Below are 25,364 nucleotides of genomic sequence, written 5' to 3' on the forward strand. Positions count from 1 at the left end.
GATGTCCCATAACTTCCTCCAGGTCAACAATAAGAACCGAGGTAATTATTTTTTGGTAAACATGAAGATAGAATAAAATTGCCACCATTCTGGACACAAAGGCCTTAAAGCCTATTCATTTTTAATTGAATGTTTTATCTAATATATTTCTATGGTTTTATTCATTTTTTGTGAAGCACATTGGGTTGCCTTGCGGTATAAAATGTGCTATATGAACAAATTTGCCTGCCTTGCCTTGCATTGAGAGGCTTTCATGCAAAATGTCCATTGGTGTTTTAAAATTGAGGTTGTATAAGTGTACTGTAGTCATGTAGGTTTTACCTACCACAGCTTCTGTGGCGGAATAACATCCAAGCTATACCACAAATACAATGTTTGTTTTGTTGTGGCATGTTTACACAATTGCAGCCCACCCCCACCTGCAGTCTCCTACCCCCATCACCAACCCGTTCACACCTCCACCCCCACCTGCAGTCTCCTACCCCCATCACCAACCAGTTCACACCCCTACCCCACTCTCACATTCCCTCCTTAGTGGACTTCAGGCAGATTGACCCATGACCACGCCCACCTACCATTATACATTTACATATTGCATTCACATGGTCATGTCTTACCCATAATCCTTTGTCCTTATCATTTGCATTGCAAATGCTGTATTCTTGCAGCTGATTGGGTAAAAAGGGCTCCAGGATGGCAACAGGTCAGATAAAGGTCCTATAGCAGAGGGTTGTTGTCACAGGGTGCTGTGGAAGTACAGTGTGTAGGTGTATATTATCAACAGGACAACTATACTGAAGTTTGAGAGGATTTCCTTAGCACAGCAGAACTTAAGTCTGAAATGACAGAACTACTAATACCAGTGAAGATGGAAATCAAAAAAGATGAGTTTGATGATTTCCTCCGTGAATATATTTTGGCCAGTAAATTGGGAGATAAAACTGTATTGGAGCGTGACGTTAAGATTGAGATACAAACATCATCAACCTGCAGCGATAAGGAGTTCACACCAGTGGAAATTAAAGAGGAACACAGTTCTTATTCTGGAGAATATGATGACCATGATGACTCCTCACCTACAAGTAAGAGACTCAAAAGTGTATATTAGTAAAACCTGGATAGGTGATGAGTTTTTAGCATTATTTATATTAGATTTCATGGGGATATTTACATTAATTTACATTATTTGCTTTCTATTAGACATGCTGGCTCCTGTCCTTGACTTGTATTTATGCATGTGTTGACACTGGCATATCATCTGTACCTTAAATCACAAAGTGAGGAAAAAATATTGCTGTAGTGGGAAAAAGTAAGACTATATGTTAAACAATTTTCTTATATTACAGGAGCTGTCCAAATGATCACCGCTGGGAAGAGTACCGATGCTGGTTCAAATATTAACCCAAATAAGAGAACACATTCCAAAGGAAAGCCATATTATTGTACTGAGTGTGGAAAGACTTTCACTCAGGTGTCTAGTCTCAAGAGACACCAGAGAATCCATACTGGGGAAAAGCCATACCCGTGTTCTACGTGTGGGAAGAGTTTTAGAAGCAGCATTGAGGTCACTATCCATCAGAGAACACATACTGCAGAAAAGCCATATCAGTGCTCAGAGTGTGGAAAGACTTTTTCTCAGATGTGTACTCTGAAGTCACACCAGAAAATCCATACGGGAGAAAAGCCATATCAGTGTTCAGAGTGTGGAAAGACTTTTGCTCAGATGTGTACTCTGAAGTCACACCAGAAAAGCCATACGGGAGAAAAGCCTTATCAGTGTTCAGATTGTGGAAAGACTTTTACTCGTTTGCATCATCTCAAGGCACACCAGATGATCCATACTGGGGAAAAGCCATATCAGTGCAGTGCATGTGGGAAGAGTTTCAGAACCAGCACTGAGGTCACTATCCACATGAGAACACATACTGCAGAAAAGCCATATCAGTGTTCAGAGTGTGGAAAGACTTTCACTCAGGTGGGTCATCTCAAGATCCACCAGAGGATCCATACTGGGGAAAAGCCATATCAGTGTGCTTCATGTGGGAAGAGTTTCATAACCAACATGCAGCTTACTGTCCATCAGAGAACACACACTGGATAAAAACCATATCAGTGCTCAGAGTGTGGAAATACTTTTATTAAGTTGTGTCATCTCAAGATACACCAGAGGATCCTGGTGAAAAGCCGTACATATGCCCCACATGTGGGAAGTGCTTCAGACACGAGTGTTCTTTCAGCCGTCATAAAATGATCCATAAGAGGTAAAAATGAACACCAGTGTTCTCAGGGCCAGATGCACTAACGCTTTTGTGCCCACTTCAGCCGAGCCGAGCTGTGTCAAATTGCGCATTTCTGTATCATACGTATGCATTCCTAGGAGGGTCAGGGGAAAGTGGGAGTTCTGTGATAAGATTTTCAAGAGAAACTAAAACATACTGTATCATACTGTACATACCAGAGACAAAGACACAAGGAGCCATAGTGGGGGAAGCCCAAAGCAGTTTACTACACTTTCATGTTTCTGTTCTGTCTTGACCTGCATGCTAATAGTAAAATGTTTGATGGTGACTTCCTATGTGGTTACGAGTTTGTTGCTGTGTGTGAGATAAGTGCTGAAAATAAAAGCTGGTGTTTGGAACAAACATAAATATTTTCAAATGATGTGAGTTGTATTTTCTTCATGTGTGCTCATCATGTGAGGTGGAGAGGAACATTTCCCACCATTTGATAATGTGCATAGCCCCAAATTCATTATGGTTTCATTCTCATGTACAGTGGGTCCCAGTTAAAAATTGACACTTCATTCACGATCATGGTGAATGGTGAAATGTAAGTACAACTGCAGCCGCTTGGGGGCAGCATAGTCCGCTGTGGCGTTCCACGGTCGAACCAGACAGCAAGGGCTGTGATTGGCCGAGTTTTCAGTGCGTTTCTCTGTGTTTTTAACAGCCCCTGCAACATGCTAGTCCACTGTAGCCTAAGCTTTGTACATAATGTTAAACATAGTTTTGGATTCAGTGGCAAGATTTCTTGATTGTACAGTGTCTGTCTCTCAGTAATGTTTTAAAATGAGAGCTTCGTCAGCTGGCAGTAGGCTACTTTGTCGGTAGTCATGAGAAGTTCGCTTGCTAACAGAACATAAATATGCTGCCCAGAAACCTTGTGAATAGTTCTGATTTTTTTTACTACACTAACGAGGTTGAAATATAGACTTTGCCTACAGCATCTCCTTAACAGTAATGTTAACAAAATGACAGCATTCATATGACAAAGAAAAACGAATTCGGTCACTCAAGACTGTGCCACAGCAACCAGTGTAGGCTACAGTCCTACCCAATAGGCCTACTCGAAGCAGATAGCGTTGTCTGACGGTCGAGTGGGTTAATGCACGTATTTCCAGAACAGGTCTGCAACTTTCAGGCAGTTCTGAGTTCGAATCTAGGCAGGAGCAGAGCCATATAAAGGCCTAGGCCTATTGTTATCATTTTTTACAAGGTGTTGCTCCTGGCAATAGCCTACTTGTTTATAAGACGTTTGGTGATTAATTGATAGCTGTTTTTGGGACATGTTAAACGTTCTTTATAATGAGCGCATCCGGGGAGTAAAACGACTGTTACGCGCTGTTACAACTGTAGGCTACAATGATTGCAATACAAAAATATGCGCGTGTTAGTTTAGTTAGTTTTGTGATGTTTTGCACTTTTGCCTCATGTGTTTTCAGGTTTGAGGGCTTTTTTGGCAAGATTGAACTTGGTTAGACTCTGCATATGTTATTTCTCCGTATGGAAAATAAAGTCAATTTTCGACACACGTCTGTTATTAGTTCAATAACAAGTGTTGCTTGTTAAAACATGTGACTAGTGAAACTCAAATGATTTTAGAAATATTTAGCCAAAGCCAAAAAGTGTTAGAGAAGGAGAGACGCCGGTGCAGCTCAGATGTCTTCATTTAAGGGGTTATTTTTCATTTTTTCAGGTGGGCAGAGGGGCCCTTTTCATGTCTGTGCCCAGGGGCCCAGTGGCTCATAATCCTTCCATGCCACAGGGTTAAAACACTGGTCTTGTTTTCAAGTGCAATCAATAATTTAATTGTACATTTTGAAGAAACTTAAATCAGGGATTATACTGTACATAGCAAAAAAGTCAGGGGACAGACATTTTTAAAATTAGGTTTAGGGAAAAATTTAACGCACACGCACTATGACTTCACAAAATCTCACTCCAGCCAAACACCCAAAGTTGGCAACCCTGACTTTGACTAACGTTTCGATGTTCGTTAGTCAAAAACATCGACACATCGAAACGTTAGTCAAAGTTTAATAATGTTCTGCACCTTTTACTAAAGAATAGGGTCTAAAGAAAATTAAGAAGACATCGAGCTGCACCGGCGTCTCTCCTTCTCTCTAAAATATCTGTCCTGGCCTGGTTGCAACGGATTGTGGCCAAACGACAGAAGCGCGGAGAACCCTCCTTTGTCTACCAAAAAGTGTTACTTTGTGCACCGCGCTCCCCACTGCTTGTGAAAGAAGGGGGTGGGGGAGGGGGGCTTAACGTGAAAAAGCTTAATGTCCCAAAACGGCAAGTCATAATGGTAGGCTACAGGAAGTGGGGGGAGGGTATGGGATGACCAGAGCCGTCTTCGCTGTGCTATTCAGAAAGCATCTTCTATTGTCTTTCCAGGCGCACACAGCTCGTTATAGCCTATCGGCATGGCCAGGTTAAGGTCATCTGGGGCCCGGGGCAGAGGCCTCCCCGAGGCCCCCCCCCCCATTTTTTTTCAATATATATTACTATTATTATTATTATCAAAATACATACGACAGAGAGAGAGAGGCAATTAAAATACTTAAACTAAGGCTTGAAAAAAACTGCCAGTGGTACCCAGGTCAGCCTAAAATGTGCAACTCCCGAACTCTGAACTCATGAAACATTGTAGCCTAGTTTGGCGCTCACGCACACAGCCACATTATGATACATTGTTAACACACAGCCCTAGCCAGCCACGACGTCAAATACATTGAAACACGCAGTCTAGCGCACGCACACAGCCCAGCCACATCAAATACAAACAAGGGGGGTGTTGGAGCCGATAACGGTAACGTTGTCAGGGACAGGGGTGGATGTGGACTTATCACTATTTTGATCCTCGTTTGTGGACAAGGAGCCTGCAGGAATGAATGCGATGGTACGCACACACCCACCTAACTTTCAACGCTTTGATATTGTCCCGGTTAGGTTCCTGCATTGGTCAGTTAAAAAGTAGTCTACATAGTAGGCTAATGACATCCACATGCAATATCTTTACAACAACAACGTCTAACAACGACCTATTTATTTGGACAACTTTGCATAGCCCTAATAAAGGCTAAAGTTACCTTTAGTTTTGTTCTAGCGAAGGCTACGTTCACGTATGGCTTTAAACAGCGGTAATGCTAGCCATTTTGACAAGCGCAATAATCTTGCCTACCTTGTGCTTGCGGCTTGCCCATTTGAAATAACTCCTCTCGCTTTGCTGTCTCCATCCTTTCTGTTTTCGTTGTTTAAAAACGTGTTATCCATGATGAGTCTCGAGTTAATGAATTAGCTTATAACATTGTTTGCTGATAACCAGCATAGATAGTAATAGAAAACAACAAGCTAGCCGACAACTTCTGTAGCATGCGTATGTAGGCTCTCCTGCTCAAACAAAAAGTGCGCGCGTGCATAGTTCTGCATTAAGTTGATTTTGATAACGTGTTTACAAACTTACTTTACAGAAAATTGTAAATAGCCTACTGTCATGCAGTTAATGGAATACTGTGCAGAGTTGGGAAGTTATGGTAGACACACACAGGGGCAATTCTCTCTCGAGTAGCCTGATGATACGCACAGTGCGTACTTGGGTACGGCCGTGGTTTTGGCGTGCCTTACTGAGAACGTCTGGCTGCCGCTCTCTCTTTTTTCGAGCTCCGCTTTCATATTTCCTAATTGTCTCATGCGAAGCCATTGTAGTCTGTGATAGCATGCATTGATAAGGGGAAAGACGTGACGATACGACATTTGTTTTCTTTTTTAAATGTCCCGCGCCGGGGCCCCCTAGTGGCCGGGGCCCGGGGCAGCAGCCCCTTTGCCCAATGCACAAACGCGGCCCTGCCTATCGGGTGCCTTAACAGATAGGCTCTGCTCTTGGGTTTGGCCTCACAGCGAACTCAACCCTCTTGTTGCTTACAGTTCGTTCAATAAAGCGATGCAGATTACATTATTTATTTCTGATTAATTGCGTCTTTTGATGTCTTTTGCAACATCTGCTTGTTAGGCTGGGCTACTGTCCTGTACAGGTAAATGTTCAACAATTGCTGGTGTAGGCCTACAGGCTATAATCAATTAGTGACTGTTCATTATTTATTTAAGGGGCTACCGGAGGAGTTTTGGGAGCGTTAGTCAAAAAAGACGTGACCCTCTCTTGCCAGCAAGACATTTTTCTATGACCCTCCAAAGTGATTGAGAAAAAACGCATGACCCTCCCCAGTCCCAACAATTTATTGATGCCTTAGGCTACTGGGTCAATACTGGGTCAAAAACGACTCCTTCCTTGAAATGCCTTGAAAAGGCTGTCGTTTGCACAATTTCACAAATAATCACGGGACCGAAACAAACCTGTCAACTTTTCCCGGGTTTATCGGGTATTTTAACTTTTTCCTCGCTGTCTTAGGAGGAGCTTCAGGGCCGTCGCAAGGGGGTGCGAGACCCTGTGCGAACTTGACAGATAACTTACGTGCATGAAATCATGCGATAGCTTACTTTACATATAGCCAAGGCTACCGTCGGTGCATTTTAATAGTAGCCTAGTCTAATAAGCTACACCAGCTTGCCTTTAAGAGGGGAAATTCAATTGTATAGCCTATAACATTAGCTGAGTCACATATTTGGCCATATGGTGTTTATTGGCTACATCACAAAACCAAATAGTATAACAAAGGCGAACACTTTAACAGGGGGAATTAATTGGGCATGAATCATTGTGCTGAACGGTATTTGTCAATGAGCAGAAACACACACGACATTCAAACTATTGATAAGATGTACTGGTCTGTATCTATAGGCTAACATTGGACAAATAAATGACACTGACTCGCCATATCCTGACTCAGGAAAAAAACATTTTCTTGCTTTGCCGCAAACTCAGCAATGAAATCATAGGCCAGTTTGCAGGTAGCCTAGCCTAACGTCTTTTTCATAGAAAGGAGAGCCCAGTCTCTCCTGTGACATGGAGGTGCGCAAATAGTTTTTAATAGCCTGTTCAACTTCGAAAAGCTTTGTTCACCCGATGCCAGTCACTGATCGCAATTTCAAAGTTCGGAAAGCTTCATCTTTTTAAGTTTTAAGTGCAGTGGCCCCTATCTGACCCCTTTGGAATTATATCTCGAGCCTATTATAAGGTCCAGTGCGTTATGTCCTGGGATTCGGACGTGCTCAAAAAGAAAAGAAAAAACACTTTTTTATAGATGGTTATGAGGAGCAATATGAGAGAGAAATTTGATGATCATTGATCGTTGTTTTGGGATGTTAAGCCTTTTCCATAGGCGTCAGTGAAGGAGATTGAAGAATGACCATTTTTTTATACGAAAATATTTCTTAACTACAAAAACTCAGGGCCAGATGTACTAACGCTTTTGCGCCCACTTCAGGCGTATTTGTTTCGCAACTTGCGTGTAAAATCATTGCGAGGTATGTACAAACAGGCCGCAATGAAGTAAAAGAGCAAACTGCCTGTCGCGGGAGCTGAAAAGGGCAGATTGCGTTTTTCGTGTCATGCATATGCATTCATGGGAGGATCCAGGGGAAAGTTGGAGTTTAGCATAAAAAGATGGGAGGGGAAGCGTAAAGAGCGCCTAATTATGTTTTCCGCGGTATGTACAAAGACTGCTCCTGAAAGCGCACGTCTATTCTGCGCCTAAATACTTCAGCCTTGTAAAAGCAGTTGTTAATCCAAATTGCAGTTCAATGCGTCAATAAGAGAACCTTTCAAAGACAACAGAATCGCTATTTAGAGCACCAGTTTTGTAAATATTTGTGGGCTACTATCAAAATCAACCTAACTTTCGTTGGCCTTTCGAATGTCTTACTTTCACTTTCACGTCATTCACTTAAACTTTCATACTTGCTAGATTTGACCAATTTTCCATAGCCTACGTGCCCAAGTAGTTTGAGTAAAACTACTGATCTTCATTATCTCCCTGCTTGTTGACATCTTATCATGTATGGTATTATTTCATGATCGCTAAACGTTTGATTCTTTTTAATGTTGTCATCAGTTAACTTCATTAAACTGTCAATGTACTTGTACAGGTAAATGTTCAACAATTGCTGGTGTACAGGTTATATAATCAATTAGCTAAATCATTTGTCCAGCTGTTTAATCATTTTTTCGTGCTACATTCAAACGCAAAAGGTGCTTTGATATATTTTTCGTTTGAACGTCGGCAAGCAGGCATGCTTTGGTTGCAATGAATGAGGATAATTGCTTTTTTTTGCATTATTTTGAATATGACTCGCTTCAGTCTCAACAGCACGTAGGCCTACTTTTTCCACACGCTAAGTTCTAACACACATATCCCATCTCGCTTTCTCTCTCTCCATCCCTGCACACGGTGCTTTCTTAAAGGAGCTGCACCATTTTACAACAATTGCATCTACATTTTCATATTAGAATGTTTTGTCAAGTGTAAGCTTAAACTATCGTGATCAATTTAAGTTCCCGTGCCCCCGCTGCGTCATGGAAGCAGTAAGTCAGTCGCATCAAAAATAGTAGTGGCACCCAAGTGACACCTTGTGGTTGTTTGTGTCAACTGCAACCACAAGGTGTCACTTCTGCTGAGAAAATTGGGATCTGCTGAGAAAATGGGGATCGTGATTCATGAAGGAACCCGTCAAAACTTAACGGGGACCCACTGTAGTTCTGCCTTGTATGTTCCGCCCTGAAGGGATCAATTTCCCCTGATAGTGACCAGTGTTCTAATACATTATCCTCTTTTTACACGGCTACTTGCCAAAAAAATAAACTCCCCACGACATCACTCTTTGGGCCCTATCATGACATTCTAAAGTGCATCGTCACTCGTCAAAAGTCTATTCAAATTTAGTAGGATATCCAGTTCACATTGGGAGGGGTTTCGTTCTCAAAAGTGGAGCGCATGGCGTAACAAGGTGTTCCTAGGTCTTTTAATCAGTCATATGGGTGTGTTTGGGGCGTAACATCATTTTAAACCAATGAGAATGACATCTGTCATTCCCTTTAACGGCGCAACGCGCAATATGTCAAATAAATGCATCGGTATTTTGGCATTCAACGGCGCATTTGAAGGAGGCTGCTTGCGAGACCGTATGGAATAGTCATTCTTAAACCATGCTTTACTAAAATCTAGCATAGCCTTCACGCATTTGCACTCGTCTATTATTTGAACTCATTGGCAAAGTGAAACTAACTTCACCAAGGAGTCAGTCAACGACAAGACAGTTATATGCAGTTACTTTCACTATTGACTGACAATGGGTTACCATCGAAAACATAGGCTGGAAAAAGCAACACTTACCCTAATGTTGCTCAAATGACTGAATAAAACAACATTTATCCTGCAGGAGTTGCTTATATCTCGTGACAGTGCGTCTTCAGCTGTGCTCCATACCTGTCTCTCGCCTCTCCCCTAATCACTTTTAACCGTCATTACCCATTTGCAAATGATGGTGAATAACTACTCATCATGAGATGTACAGTATTTCGTAATATCTTTATTCTAATTATGTTTACCATTGTAATCGTGCAATTTGTAATGCTTTGCATGGACGTGCGCTGGTGTGCGTTCATGAATGATAGAAGGATGGTGCGTGCACCTGCCAATATGACTGTTGACATGCGCTCTTAAAATAGCATATGAACAACTCGCCATTGACTTCTGACCAGGTTTAGGTGGTGTATGATAGCGATTTTTAGACAATGCGCCAGGTCCCTCCCTAGGTTGTTAATTGCCACACCCCTGGGCGCAATGCTTAAAAAATAAAGGTGCAAAATAACGAATTCAACTTCGCGCCAGTGAATAACGAACTTTACGCCATGCGCTGGTGACCCAAAATACAGCCCTTAAGCTTACATATTTTTGTCACCGTTTCATTGTGGCTTTTGCTGAGAAACAAATAGTTTGCAACACACACTGAATTTAAATCAAACATTCTTTAGAACACAGCTGATCAACTGTCTGATTTTCACTTTTGAATGAACTTCCAATACTTGAGGAATGATATGAAAGAGGTGAATAAGACGCACAAAACCCTTTTTCCTTGATGCGTTATGTTTTGGAACAACATGTCTTGTATAGCTCATCCTTTCTCATTGAACCTGTCCCCTTAACCCCTTTCTGTGTTCATTTCATGTAGTTTTGTGGCAAAAAATCCCTGAAGGGATCAATTTCCCCTGATAGTGACCAGTGTTCTAATACATTAGTCTAATACAGTTCTAATACAGTAGTCATGTAGGTTTTACCTACCGCAGCTTCTGTGGCGGAATAACATCAAAGCTATACCACAAATACAATCTTTGTTTTGTTGTGGCATGCTCAGTTTACACAATTGCAGCCCACCCCCACCTGCAGTCTCCTACCCCCCTCACCAACCAGTTCACACCTCCACCCCACCTGCAGTCTCCTACCCCCATCACCAACCAGTTCACACATCCACCCCTACCCCACCTGCAGTCTCCTACCCCCATCACCAACCAGTTCACACCTCCACCCCACCTGCAGTCTCCTACCTCCATCACCAACCAGTTCACACCTCCACCCCACTCTCACATTCCCTCCTTAGTGGACTGCATGCAGATTGACCCATGATCACGCCCACCTACCATTATACATTTACATATTGCATTCACATGGGCATGTCTTACCCATAATACTTTGTCCTTATCATTTGCATTGCAAATGCTGTATTCTTGCATCTGATTGGGTAAAAAGGACTCCAGGATGGCAACAGGTCAGATAAAGGTCCTATAGCAGAGGGTTGTTGTCACAGGGTGCTGTGGAAGTACAGTGTGTAGGTGTATATTATCAACAGGACAACTATACTGAAGTTTGAGAGGATTTCCTTAGTTCAGCAGAACTTAAGTCTGAAATGACCGAACTACTAATACCAGTGAAGATGGAGATCAAAAAAGATGATTTTGATGATTTCCTCTGTGAATATATTTTGGCCAGTAAATTGGGAGATAAAACTGTATTGGAGCGTGACGTTAAGATTGAGATACAAACATCATCAACCTGCAGAGATAAGGAGTTCACACCAGTGGAAATTAAAGAGGAACACAGTTCTAATTCTGGAGAATATGATGACCATGATGACTCCTCACCTACAAGTAAGAGACTCAAAAGTGTATATTAGTAAAACCTGGACGGGACGAGTTTTTAGCATTATTTATATTAGATTTCATGGGGATATTTACATTAATTTACATTATTTGCTTTCTGTTAGACATGCTGGCTCCTGTCCTTGACTTGTATTTATGCATGTGTTGACACTGGCATAGCATCTGTACCTTAAATCACAAAGTGAGGAAAAAATTATTGCTGTAGTGGGAAAAAGTAAGACAATATGTTAAACAATTTTATCCAAATTTTGTCCAAATTATCACAGCTGGGAAGAGTACCGTTGCTGGTTCAGATATCAACCCAAATAAGAGAACACATTCCAAAGGAAAGACATATTATTGTACCGAGTGTGGAAAGACTTTCACTCAGGTGTCTAGTCTCAAGAGACACCAGAGGATCCATACTGGGGAAAAGCCATATCAGTGCTCAGAGTGTGGGAAGAGTTTCAGAAGCAGCATTGAGGTCACTATCCATCAGAGAACACATACTGCAGAAAAGCCATATCAGTGCTCAGAGTGTGGAAATACTTTTAGTCATTTGGGTCAACTTAAGGTACACCAGAAAATCCATACTGGGGAAAAGCCACATCAGTGCAGTGCATGTGGGAAGAGTTTCAGAACCAACACTGAGGTCACTATCCACATGAGAACACATACTGCAGAAAAGCCATATCACTGTTCAGAGTGTGGGAAGACTTTAACTCAGGTGTCTAATCTCAAGATCCACAAGAGGATCCATACTGGGGAAAAGCCATATCAGTGTGCTACATGTGGGAAGAGTTTCATAACCAACAAACAAGCTTACTGTCCATCAGAGAACACACACTGGAGTAAGACCAAAACAGTGCTCAGAGTGTGGAAAGACTTTTACTCAGTTGTGTCATCTCAAGATACACCAGATGATCAATACTGGGGAAAAGCCGTACATATGCCCCACATGTGGGAAGTGCTTCAGACACAAGTGTTCTTTTAGGCGTCATAAAATGATCCATATGAGGTAAAAATGAACACCAGTGTTCTCAGGGCCAGATGCACTAACGCTTTTGTGCCCACTTCAGCCGAGCCGAGCTGTGTCAAATTGCGCATTTCTGTATCATACGTATGCATTCCTAGGAGGGTCAGGGGAAAGTGGGAGTTCTGTGAAAAGATTTTCAAGAGAAACTAAAACATACCGTACCATTCTGTACATACCAGAGACAAAGACACAATGAGCCATAGTGGGGGAAGGCCAAAGCAGTTTACTACACTTTCATGTTTCTGTTCTGTCTTGACCTGCATGCTAATAGTAAAATGTTTGATGGTGACTTCCTATTTGGTTACGAGTTTGTTCCTGTGTGTGAGATAAGTGCTGAAAATAAAAGCTGGTGTTTGGAACAAACATAAATATTTTCAAATGATTTGAATTGTATTTTCTTCATGTGTGCTCATCATGTGAGGTGGAGAGGAACATTTCCCACCATTTCATAATGTGCATAGTCATATTTTTGTCACCGTTTCATTGTGGCTTTTGCTGAGAAACAGATATGTTGCAAAACACACTCAAACATTCATTAGAACACAGCTGATCCATATATAACATTGTTTATGAGATATTTCTATATCCTTGACAGGTGTTTTGGAACAACATGTCTTGTATAACTCATCCTTTCTCATTGAACCTGTCCCCTTAACCCCTTTACGTGTTAATTTCATGTTTAATAGTTTTGTGGCAAAAAAAATTCAAAATCATATATATTATCATCTAATGTTGTGATGTACTTTTGAATCAACAGAAATATTTTATATATTACAAATCTTTATTTCTAAATATTATTGTTCTGCCATTTCAGACTCAAGTTCTGCTGTACCAAAGAAATCCTCTCAAACTTCAATATAGTTGTCCCTACACACTATACTTCCACATCACCCTGTGACAACCACCCTCTGCTATAAGACCTTTAACTGACTTGTTGGCATCCTGGAGTCCATTTTACCCAATCAGCTGCAAGAATACTGTATTTGCATTGCAAATGACAAATGATTATTGGTTAGACAATTATGATGGTCCTCAGGTGGACATGTCCATGGATTAACCTGCCCAAAGTCCACAAAGGAGGGTGTGTGGGGGTGGGGTGGAGGTGTGAACTGGTGAGTAATGGGGGTAGGAGACTGCATGTGGGGGTGGAGGTGTGAACTGATTGGCGATGGAGGTAAGAGACTGCCAGTTTTGCCATTACAACAAAAACATGTTGAATTTCCCCTTGGGGATCAAAAAGTATCTATCTATCTATCTATCTATCTATCTATCTATCTAGCTATCTATCTATCTATCTATCTGTCTATCTATTATTGCAAGTCTTTTAGTTGTGGCTCATGCAAATATTGACGTGAACAATGTAATAACCAATAGTGACCTCACTCCAACATCACAAAGGACGGACAAGGTAGGCGACAGCTATAGCCTATTAATGGGTTTCATCAGGTACCTTGCCACATGTGCATTAATCAAGCACCATACAGTCTGCATTCATAATGTAGGTGCTTGATTTTATACACCTGTGGTAAGGGACCTGATGAAACCCAAGAATATGATTTGATTATTTTGTTTCTCATAAATTAAATAAAGAATAAAGAATTGTATTCTTCCTCAAAGCTTCTCATGCTTTGTATGTGTATGTGCACATATGGTACTTTGAAGGATCTGTCCTTGACTTGTTTGCGATCACTGTTCACACATATAGGGCTATATATTCCGTGCCGGCGCAATTGACTTTGTATACTCGCGCGTTTGTCTTTCCTATTTTGCAGTCAGCGCATATTGGAATTTTCCCTCCACAGGTACATGCCTGTAAATTAGGGAATTCGATTGCGCCCACGGGGGCGGTTCAGCGAAAAGACGGGGCGTGTTCCGGCGCAAACGTTCACTGTTGATATTTTGCAGTTTCAGATAACAATTCCGCCACAGACCAGGAACTCCCTGGTCTAAAGTCTGTGGCGAAAATGCAGATGCTATTTTAAGGGCGCATGCATGACCACAGGCCTGCATGAATGAATGCGTTGCACACCAATCTACAGACACCCCCGTGCACAGACGGAAACATTCAAAGCCTTGATAATATTTGTCCATTTCCCGGTTTTGTTCGTGCATTGGTGACCTAAATATTTAGTAGCCTATATAGTACAACATCTACATGCAATATCTTTACAACAACGCCTAATTACGACCTATTAATCTGGACAACTTTATAGGCTACAGCCCTATAAAGGCTAAAGTTACTTTTAGTTTTGTTCCAATTTACCGTTGTGTAAGGTTTTAAGCACCATCATTTTGCCTACCTTGTTGTAGCCCATCTGAAATAACTCCAAGCTTTGCTATGTTCCCTCCATCCTTTCGTTATTTTCAAAAAACGTTTTATATCCATGATGGCCTTGAAGTCTTGAGTTAGTGAATTAGCTTAAATCAGCTTTTCATGTGCTGTTAACCAGCAACAGATAGTACAAGAAAGCAGCAAGTATGGTTACAATTTCTGTACAATTTCTGTAGTTGCTGCATCCATTCATTGTTATTCTCTCTCCTGCTCAAATAAATGTTGTGCGTGAATTAAGTTGATGATAACATGTTTACAAACTCTGCTTTACAGAAAATATTGTAAATAGTCTACTGTCACGCAGTTAATGGGATACTGTGCAGAGTTGAAAGTTAGGTCAACTTAAACGAAGCCCTTGCTTGGCCGCCTGTGCTGCGCAACGCACACTTAGCTCCTCTCATCTATACAATGTAGTTCCCATTTCTGTAAACCATACATAATTTCAAAGAAAAATATTACCACTCGAGGGAAATCAGTGTGGTGTCCATGTGAAAAAATAGGCATAAATCTAGCGTACACATTTTCACGAATCACTGATGTGTTGATGACATAAATTAGGAAATGTTAGAGGACTTAAGGAGACGTGATGTTGAACTGCATGCTGATTCCATTTAACCCAAATGCCCCAGCGGCAGCACGGGAGAGAAGAGATTAACTGACAGAAGATATGCATTGTCTATAGAGAGGTAATGTTAGATTACATTGTACATTGCAAATATATCACCATGCATTCATAACCTCGTGATTCAGTGAGAATGATCCCAAAACATCGGAAAGTATGTCTTTGTGACAATTCTGTATTACATTTTGTGAAGATGAAAAATCAATAGCTAACTGTTCCCAACTGAACAGTGATTATAGCGCTGTGAACGCTCCTGGCTGCGCCTGGCAAATACGCCACCATAATAGCAATCAGCTATGGAACAAGCGTGCCTGTTGTTAAAGCTACCTTGTGTAAGAACTTCTCCCATCTAGCGGTGAAATTCTATATGACAACCAACTGAATATTACTTTCTAGCCCCTCCCATTCCGAGCGCATTTTAACTCCTACGGTGGCCGTTTCATGCCAAAGTTAACATTGCTTCCAGTACTACGACTTCGTCCGGTGTTCCTTCCAGTTATAAGGTTACTTTAGAAAACAATTACACATTGCATTTAGTTATATAGCCAGTAAACATGTTGGGTATGACCTCTATGTAAAGTGAATAGCCTAGTTTTACGTTTTCATTATTTTGGTAGGCTACTATTTCATTGCTAGCATCAGCTATCAGGTTCCCAAACGAATGCATGCTAATGTTATAGTACAGTAGATTCAGTGCTATCGTTATTCTGTATGTGCGAGATTAATAGTGTAAAGGCAATGTTTACAGCGTAGCCTACTATTTTTCTCAGTGAGCAGAGTCAGAGATCAGTCGATGCAACGGAGGTGCAAGGGAAAGGTAAAGGAAGAGGGAAAGGTAAAGAAAAGCCAAGAGCCGGTGGCAGAGGATCGATGAGACCTCCTATGCAAAGAAAAAGTAAGACTCCAAAAGATGACGAGGAGAGACTGGAAGAACTTCAAAGACAAAGGAGAGAAGCAACGGAGGTTTGTGTTTTTAATATATTTCTCTGAACAGTATCAATGTCAATGACACCGAAATTAGCTCGGAAGCTGCACCAGGCACGTTCGTTTGCGTTGCGTCTGCTGCAGAAAAAAAATAGACCATTCATCTAAAATTGATTTTACGCGTTGTGAACGGAACGCTTCAGTCACGCGCTTGGTGTAGCTTCCCTGCCTGTTTGTATCTCAATTGTTTGTAGCAATTTCTAGCTGTTGCCAGTCAACTGCATGATGCGAGTTGTCTCCCAGTGAAATCACGACACATAATTACGTTATGGTCTATAGAAAATGTTACACAACATTTTCACCTTTTCATTGTCCATACACATACATAGTATTCATCATTTTGTGTGAACACTTGAAAAATGACACAGAGTAGGCTACTATTACTACTACTCTGCTAACAATCTAACTTTGCTACCTAAACAAGCCTATCTGATCTTATTTCTTGTGTCTTATTTCTTCAGACTTGTGGATGGAATGAGCCTGCAAGAGCACAGGAACCTCACCACACAGTTGCTATAGTGAGGCAGCCAGGTCTGGTGTTTGATGCATCAGTGCAGACATGTCGTCCCCCCACCTGTGCCAGGGATGCCTTGGTGTAGTTGTACACACTGCAGAGACATGCCAATCGATCAGAAGAGAAAATGCTGTGGACAAAACCCTGCCACCTGTGTGAGCCTTCTGCCTCACTACACACAGCACTGCCTAGATGAAGGTTTTCTCCAGATTCACAGGCAGTACATCACAGACATCACAGCATTAGGCCATGTAAGAGAGCCAGGTGATGATATGCTACCTACAGACATTTCATTTTCTGGCAGCATGGGTCTCTAGGACAGGGTAATAGAAGAGTGATCCCAAGCTGTGTGTGTAGGATAAGGGATAAATTCCCTGACCCTCAGGGACATCTCTGGAATTTATTTCACCTTCCTATAATGTTGTAATGTTGTGTTATTGTAAATAGTTTTGTATTAGTGTTCTTGTACTGCCTGTTCCTTTTAAAACTGTATTTAATTTATTTTACACCGGTACATCGCTATATTTTGCTTTCATGAAAATAAAAACTTTTAGAATTGATAAGAGACTGTTCATGCTGTACCTCATACATTACATCCACAAACTTATAATTAAAAAAGGAGTTGTGGTAATTTACCATTTTGAAACACCAAATGACAGTAACATGGTCAACAATGTTATTTGCAATATATTTATTTACAGAAATTAACAAATTATGGTATTTACACATGAACCCTTCCTTTTTGTATGGTGCCTTTGAAGCAACATGGGCCATCATTCTAAATTTGCAGTCTCCTGGAAAGCTGATCCTGTGGAAGACATGCAGTGTCGTTAGACATACACGCCATTTTATATAGTTCAACATATTGTTACTAATCTGTATAGTGCTATTTTGCCTAGACTGAGTTACAGGCAAGGTTACAATGAAGGCATGCACGTGCATCACATAACAAGACCATTGAATTTCGTCCACATCCTCCTCCACGATGCTCATGTCATGTAGGCTTTGTAAAAAATATATATAAATGCTTATATCATGAAAATATACAATAGAGAATGTCATCGGGTATAGACATTATGAGCATTGATGGGTTACCTCTGTTCAAGGTTCTCAATTTCAGGGGCTTCTGCAATTGCGCCAAGATGCTCATCTGAAATGAATAAGCAGAGCGTTTCACAACATATAACAGTACATAAAATGGTAAACACCAAGATATTAAAAATATACTTTCAGTTATTATCAAACAACAATCACATAGAATCAACAATTGTTTTCATGCAGTGAAAAACGTTCAGACAATTTAGTAGGCTACGTCTACAATTAATAAGACTACAGGACAGGCCTCAGGATGTGAACGTCACCCTTGGAATTGGCTACACTAGCATTATCAGATTAGGATATATTTAGGCTACAAAGCAAAAGCAATGAAATATAACTACAATTTAGTGCCCTTTGCCTGTGATCGATCCGTCATAGCAGATTTATGTTACAATCCTTTTTCATCGACGCGAGGAAAAGTATCCCAGACGTCATTCTAGCGTTATGGACAACCATGCTATACTAAGCCAAGCAACTATAAAACTTCGAATTTACACCATAGACTGTATGTTTACACGAATAGGCCAAATTACCTGTCGAGGAGAAAGCAGGCCATTTCGGCGTCCCTTTTAAAATCCTTGCTCCTCACGAGCTCTTTCCATCTTAGAAAAGCCACTCCAATATTGACTTTGGTCTGTTGTTTTTCCGGTCGCGTTGGCGTTTTAATTCTCTTTTTCGCTTCCTTGGCGACTCCTTTTCATATCCTCGAGAATAGTTGTAATCCTCCATTTTCAACAGACTTTCAAATCTGCCGGCAGTCGCGAGTAGACTGATCATGCAATGAGTGTTGCCTACAAGCGCGAAAGGCGGAGCTGAATTTCCAGGAATGTCCCTCGTTGGCGAATGTATTTCAAAGATGGAGGCGCAACATGGATTCAGCCATTTGCGCGACTCGCGCGTATGTATTTGGAATAGCAGATTCTACACTTACGAGAATACTTTGATTAGTAAGTGGAAATAATTACACATGAATGAGCACATATTTTTGAAAGAACAAATGGGTTTTTGCTAAGAATTAACTCAAAAAAGTACACAATGTAGCTTTAAAGGGAATGTGAGATGACGCTCTGATTGGTTTATTGCACGTTATGCCCAAACCATACCCATGATTAATGTAGCTACTTCAGACAACCCCATTTTAGATTTGCGTCGGTCGCAACAGTCAAATATCCCGCCGGTAAAATAGCATCAGCCCCCGAGATCCGCCCACAAAGTGAATTGGTTTTGCGCAAAGACACTTCCGTTTTAGACCATTAAAATATAGCCCATATCCATAATCGGTAGTCCTTCGGTAGAAAGTCTTTTGTCAAGATATCCAAGCCAAAAAGGCTAATCGGTGCACCCAGTGTGGGAAGACATTAAATTATGTGTAATTTAAAGGTACATCAGATGATCCATTTAGAGGAGACACCATGTCTGTGTTCTAAGTTTGATCTCATACTGCTCAGTCCCATACAGTCTCTGTAATGTCTTTACATTAAAAAGTTTGATGGTCAATTCCTATGTAGTTATGAATCTGTTCCTGCACTATGAATCTACAAAGTCAAAACTTGGTATAGGGGCTTGGTACTTGATTCTGAGGAAGCACTAGAAAATTGGTGGCATTTGGCTTGTAACACAGGAAGTGAGCTTGTATCTCAGCAACGCAAGTCCAAACTTGGTATAGGGACTTGGTATCTGATTGTGAGGATGAACTAGGACTAGGCCCTAATTCCGCCCACTCACTCATCAACGGTTAGACCGAGAATTCTCGCTGTGAAATCAAAATTCCACTGGAGCTCCAAATGGTTTTGTACAAGCAGCCTTTTTGTACATAACAATTTCAAATACATGTATGGTGCAGGTGCTTGTGTTTCCTTTGGAATCTGCCATCTTGGTTTATTTATAAATCAATATTAAGTGAAACATACATGCAAAAGGGCAAAAATAGATCACAGGCTAAATAGGTGACTTTCCGACTGACGAACATATTGCTCTGTATGATCGTGCCTGATGCCCTGCCTAGCTAGTCGGGGGCTTAATGAAAAGGGACTCTATACTCCATAACAACGGACAACAGGAGTAACATACCTGTGGCCAGAAGTGGGCACAAATACATCAAAAACTATTTTGTTACAAACTACAAATACTGGCTCATAAAATGTAACAAAATAAAATACAAAATACTGATGTACTAAATACATGTACTAAAATACTAAAATACAATATACTGTATTTAATTAAAATACAAGTAATTAATAATTTGAAAATACAAAAATATCCACACAATAATCATGGTTTTAAAAAGAAACTACAAGGCATATTATTGAAAATGTATCCCCAAGAGACAAGAAATACTATTTTCTGATTGGCTGGCAGAGGGCTATTAATTATATACATTGGTGCTCGTATGAAGTAGATCTGGTAAACAAAAAATGTTAACAGCATCCCATATTGATGATTGAACTGACAAGAAGCAAACAGTGGAATCAACTGTAACATAGCACAGTGTTTCTTAACTGGTGGGTCGGGACCCAAAAGTGGTCACAGAACCGTTCTGGGTGGGTCGCAGAGCTTGTGGTTAAAAATAAATTAAAAATCAGCAATTTCAAATGCTACCTTATCTGATCTAATTATGGACCTTAATTTTGATAAACTTTATTCGTAGCCTACATATCAGTCATTGCCATGGACATAGACAATGTTTATGTGACAAGTCATGTTAGAGATCATTTTAGTGGTAAACGGAAGTAGACTGCTACTCTGAATATTTGAAGTAGCCTGCAGTAGGCTTGGATATAGATTCACTTCAACTGAGGACTAAATAGGACAGAAACCCCATTGTGTGGTGTGCAGTAGATGGCTGGCACATGAGAGCATGAAACCATCAAAACTAAAATGGCACATGGAAACAAGGCACCCCTGTCAAAGTCATACCTGTTGAGTACTTTGAAAGGTGACATCAAGAGTTGAAGACTTCAAAAATGTAGGCTAATACAAAACAAGTAGGTCTACAGGCACTTTGCTTGTCTTATCATGTAGCTCACCATATCCATTGGCTTGAACGCTAAAAATATATTTATATGGGTCGCAACTTTATGAACATGGGAAATTGTGGGTCCCAAAGTCAGACCAGTTGAGAACCACTGACATGGCATACTACCCACGATCATTTCCGTTACCAATGAATGTAAAACAACACATTTAACAGATCAGCCTCTTTTTAAACTAAACTGCATTATAAATGCATGCCTATTGCCTACATAAATGACTGGCAACATGGGGGACAAACAGAATAACATCCTGCAAGGTGTCCCGATATACAGAATTAATTAACTTGGTGGAGAAAACTCTTTCTGCATCGGGGTGGTCTTGGTGTCCGTCTCCTGTATTATTTCTGCATACCTCTGGAGATGTTATCCCTGGCATAAATCCTCATGTCAAATCCATTAAGTGGTTTTAATACTGTCCTGTAGTGAGAATGAACATCAGCTATTAGGTACTCAAGGTCATGGGGTCAAAGGTCATCATATGGGGCCCATGTCCTAATGTTCTCCATCAGTATCTTATCTGTATCGTTTTCACATTTTAGTCTTGATTTGACACACTTGCCAGTTCAAGCTCCTGAAGATAGATACTTTTCATTATTTTTTTTCTAACTTTCAATGTTCTTAGGGTAAAACAGAAAAGACAGGCACAAAAAAATGGGTTTACAACCCATGTTGACCATTTTGGCTCCCTCAGTTGACTTTTCTATTCATTTTTTCCAACTTCAGACATGTCCAGAGGGAATGGTAAAAGAGATAAAATGTATCTAACACTTTTGTAAGAAAAAGGAAAAATGGGTTTACATTTTACGCTATCCTTCCAAAAGGGTAATGAAATTAGTATTTGTATGGACAAATCGCTACTTAGGTCATTTTTAGACCTGATAGGGAATTACCCAAGGGATATCATTGGGCACCCACCCTATTCTTATGGAGTAGCCCCTAGGCAACAAGAAACAAAAAAAAACAGGTCACCATGATTCTGGCCTTTGGCTCCCGGACTATGATAAGCATAGCTTATTGTAATGGTTAGTATATTTAACTGAGTGATGAAATGTTGGCTTATTAGAGAAAAAAGTACAGAACAGATTTTTCTTAAGTATTTAAGTATTTGAAATACTCTAAATACAATCCCTCAAAGTATTTTAGTACAAACTACATTAGATTTGTTCCAATCCTGCAAAATACAAATCCAAAATACGCTAAAGTAATTAAATAAGTATTTAAAATAAATTAATTAAAATACTGCCGATGTCTTCCTGTGGCTTAATTTGTGGAGTAAGTAGGGATAGAATCCGTTTGATAAATGAGCCAGTAGTTGATAAATAACTCTTAAGAAATAATCTGTAGCCTATAGGCTAATGAAAACAACATTAGGTACTAGTGATGAGAATCAGCCAACCACTCAGTCTCAAATCGAACTGAATGGCTAGTTGAATGTTAATTCTCTAAAAGGCACAACTTCAAGTGTGTGCTAAGAAATCCTTCTGTTTTTGATACTGTACTTAAATTGCCAATTGACAAAGTCAATTTCTTTGGAGACTGAAGGTGTAGCTGCAGCATGTTGATTGATATGTTTTAATTATGTAAAGACATGTTCAAGGAGTTCAGATAGAGCCTGTATCAAGACCATATTTTAGTTCAATGTGTTATATGCAGTGTTGGGCAAGTTACTTCAAAAGCATAATGCATTATTTATTACTTATTACTGTCATCTCAAAGTAATGTGTTACATTACAATATTACTGTCTTTGAATTGTAAGGCATTACACTATGTTTACATTACTTTCACCAAAATAACAGGAAATATGGATTTGGTGTTCTCAATAGATATTCATGTGTTCAATGCAGCTCATTACATGGCAGGAGGTGATGTGGTATGGCATAATGACTAAGCTAGGCTTAAGGTTAACAAAAGAACAATATAATGGTTGCAGTTATGGCTCATGGGACAATGTAGGCCCCAAAGGCCAAAGGTCACTCACAACTTAATATAGTAAAATATAGCCATAGGCTAGTAAAATTGTTTGTTGATTTTAAATGGTTCTCATCATTGCTGGTTGCCTTTCCTTCCACTTACAGTGGTGTAGACTTAATGAAAATAGAGAATAATGGCTGCGATCTTTGTCTGTAAAAGCAACATTTTAGTTATTCTCACTGCTTGAAATGAGAAGTATAGCCTAACCATGTTAGATCTGTTGCATGAATGGCAGAGATAACTCAAATCCCCTTTCTACAATCATCTAAACAAGGCAATCAAATTCCAGGACCAGCATTGATGACTTTTTTTAATTCTTGGATAATCTTCTCTGGTGCCAATTGAGCATTTCTCAATTTTGGATTAAAAAAGCAAAGTAACTTCAGTTACTGAGAATTGTACCGAGTAAAATATTACTGAAATTGTATTGGTAATGCCTTACATTACTGCATTACAGCAAAAAGCAATGCATTACTGTAATTACATTACTTTTTTATTGCATTACTCCCAACACTGGTTATATGTACTATTTTTGGTAGCCTACTGTACTTCAATGGCCAGTATTTTCTTTATTCATTGAAGCCTCTATGTTTATAGGCGTGTGGTGATACACAATGTGCTGCAGGTGCCAAAAAAAAATGTTTGGTACTGCTAATTTGTTTTGTTCGGTCATTGGTTAATGTTTGCAAACATCACACTTTGTGAGAATAAAATCATGGCAGAGAATCATGATAACAATTCTAAGCTCAAAAAATGTGATTCATATTTCCCCCCGAATCGTGCATGTCTACATTAGGCTATTGTTGTCCTTGTCATCTTCAGAAGTTGATCACAATTATAGCCAAATATGAATGCCTCACAAGTTTTACCACATGCGTGAACGGACCATTTAGAAGCTGCGCTGTGTGGTTAGGATCTTTTTGGATTCTGAAGCAATTCAATCTTTGGCTAAAGATTTATTTTGGAGAACGGACCACAGAGATTGACAGTGACAGCACTGGGGCTATTTTAATTCCAAAGGCATAGATAACTTTATTGGGATGCATAGTCTTATGGTGATTGGTTGAGAGGAAATATAGGCTACATAATATGTTCATTTACACTTCACAAAATGTAAAGCTGATTCTTCTCAAAACTTGTTTTATTGCTGATATGATGATAGCTTTCACATTCTGGTCAATATCTATGGGTTGGCTAAATGGAATTGAACAAATTAGCTCTTGTTTTAAACCATTAATTCTGTGGATTATGAATATCAAATAAACCCATTAGTAATTGGTCAAACTGGACACAGTTCATCATGGCAGCCCCCATATATTTATTGTAAAACAAAGACCAGGAAAAATCTAAAAGCTAAAATCCTAAACTTCTAGACCATTCCAGTGTCCAAACCATCAGTCTAAACAATTAACTGCATACATTCACATTTAGCCAATCAGCTGCAGGAATGCAGCAGTTGGAATGTTTTATTCATGCATGACAAAGAGATTATGGGAACGATAACCATTTTAATTTGAATACCCAGGTGAATGGAATTAGGTACATTTAATGGGGACACAACTTAATCTGATTAAACACCTCAAAGATGATTAGGTGGGGGTGGGTGGGTGGGTGACTGAACTGGAGGTTCCAGACTCTAATAAAGGGAGTTTATGTTTTTTTCTTAAATCAAATAATCCTGTTTGCTCCAGTTACAGTGCCAGGTGAGATGGCCCTTTTCTACTGTTCAGATCACAGTGTCCCATTGTGGGAGAAATGCCCATGCACCACTCCTTCCAATAATTCTTTGTTATTTTATTATGTGTTCCAAAAGCTTTTGCTGCTGATTGGTCATGTTTCAATCCAGTCGGTTTATTAGTGTGTTTAATTGTGAAACATTAAGTTGTGTCCACCAAATGTTGCATTTCTTAAAGAATCCTGCAATTTTTGTGTCAGTGCCAGGCTTCCTCTACATATCATCTCTTACCCCTACGTACTATCACATTTCCATTCACACCTCCTCCTCACCACCCACCAACTCTCTTCTGCTCAATAGCATTCCAGTTCACACCTCCACCCCTCCAAAAATCCAATTGTGTACAAATTCATTTATGATGATATATTTTGAGCATAAATCACCAAACCTGCAGAGCAGTGGGATGTGTGACAAATGTGTGGGATGTGTGACAAGTGTGTGGGATGTGTGATGAATGTGTGGGATGTGTGACAAGTGTGTGGGATGTGTGACAAGTGTGTGGGATGTGTGATGAATGTGTGGGATGTGTGACAAATGTGTGGGATGTGTGACAAGTGTGTGGGATGTGTGACAAGTGTGTGGGATGTGTGACAAATGTGTGGGATGTGTGACAAGTGTGTGGGATGTGTGACAAGTGTGTGGGATGTGTGACAAATGTGTGGGATG

General features: G+C 40.2%; 1 long non-coding RNA gene and 1 pseudogene across 1 annotated transcript; one reads left to right on the top strand and one right to left on the bottom strand.

The window, feature by feature from the left end:
- The first annotated feature begins 841 nt into the window (after nt 1–841).
- On the top strand, nt 842–12,395 carry LOC143116798 (uncharacterized; annotated as a pseudogene).
- A 5,186-nt stretch (nt 12,396–17,581) lies between these two features.
- LOC143137721 (uncharacterized) lies at nt 17,582–18,665 on the bottom strand. Its single transcript, XR_012990075.1, has 3 exons — nt 18,493–18,665; nt 17,957–18,011; nt 17,582–17,669 (listed from the first exon to the last, which is right to left on the bottom strand). It is a non-coding gene; the product is annotated as an uncharacterized LOC143137721 (long non-coding RNA).
- Nucleotides 18,666–25,364: the final 6,699 nt, after the last annotated feature.

This window comes from Alosa pseudoharengus, unplaced genomic scaffold, assembly GCF_046254945.1.
Source record: "Alosa pseudoharengus isolate Yale_2024_CS ecotype anadromous, Long Island Sound unplaced genomic scaffold, YU_APseudo_1.1 YU_APseudo_1.1_scf_1, whole genome shotgun sequence".
Taxonomy (NCBI): Eukaryota; Metazoa; Chordata; class Actinopteri; order Clupeiformes; family Clupeidae; genus Alosa; species Alosa pseudoharengus.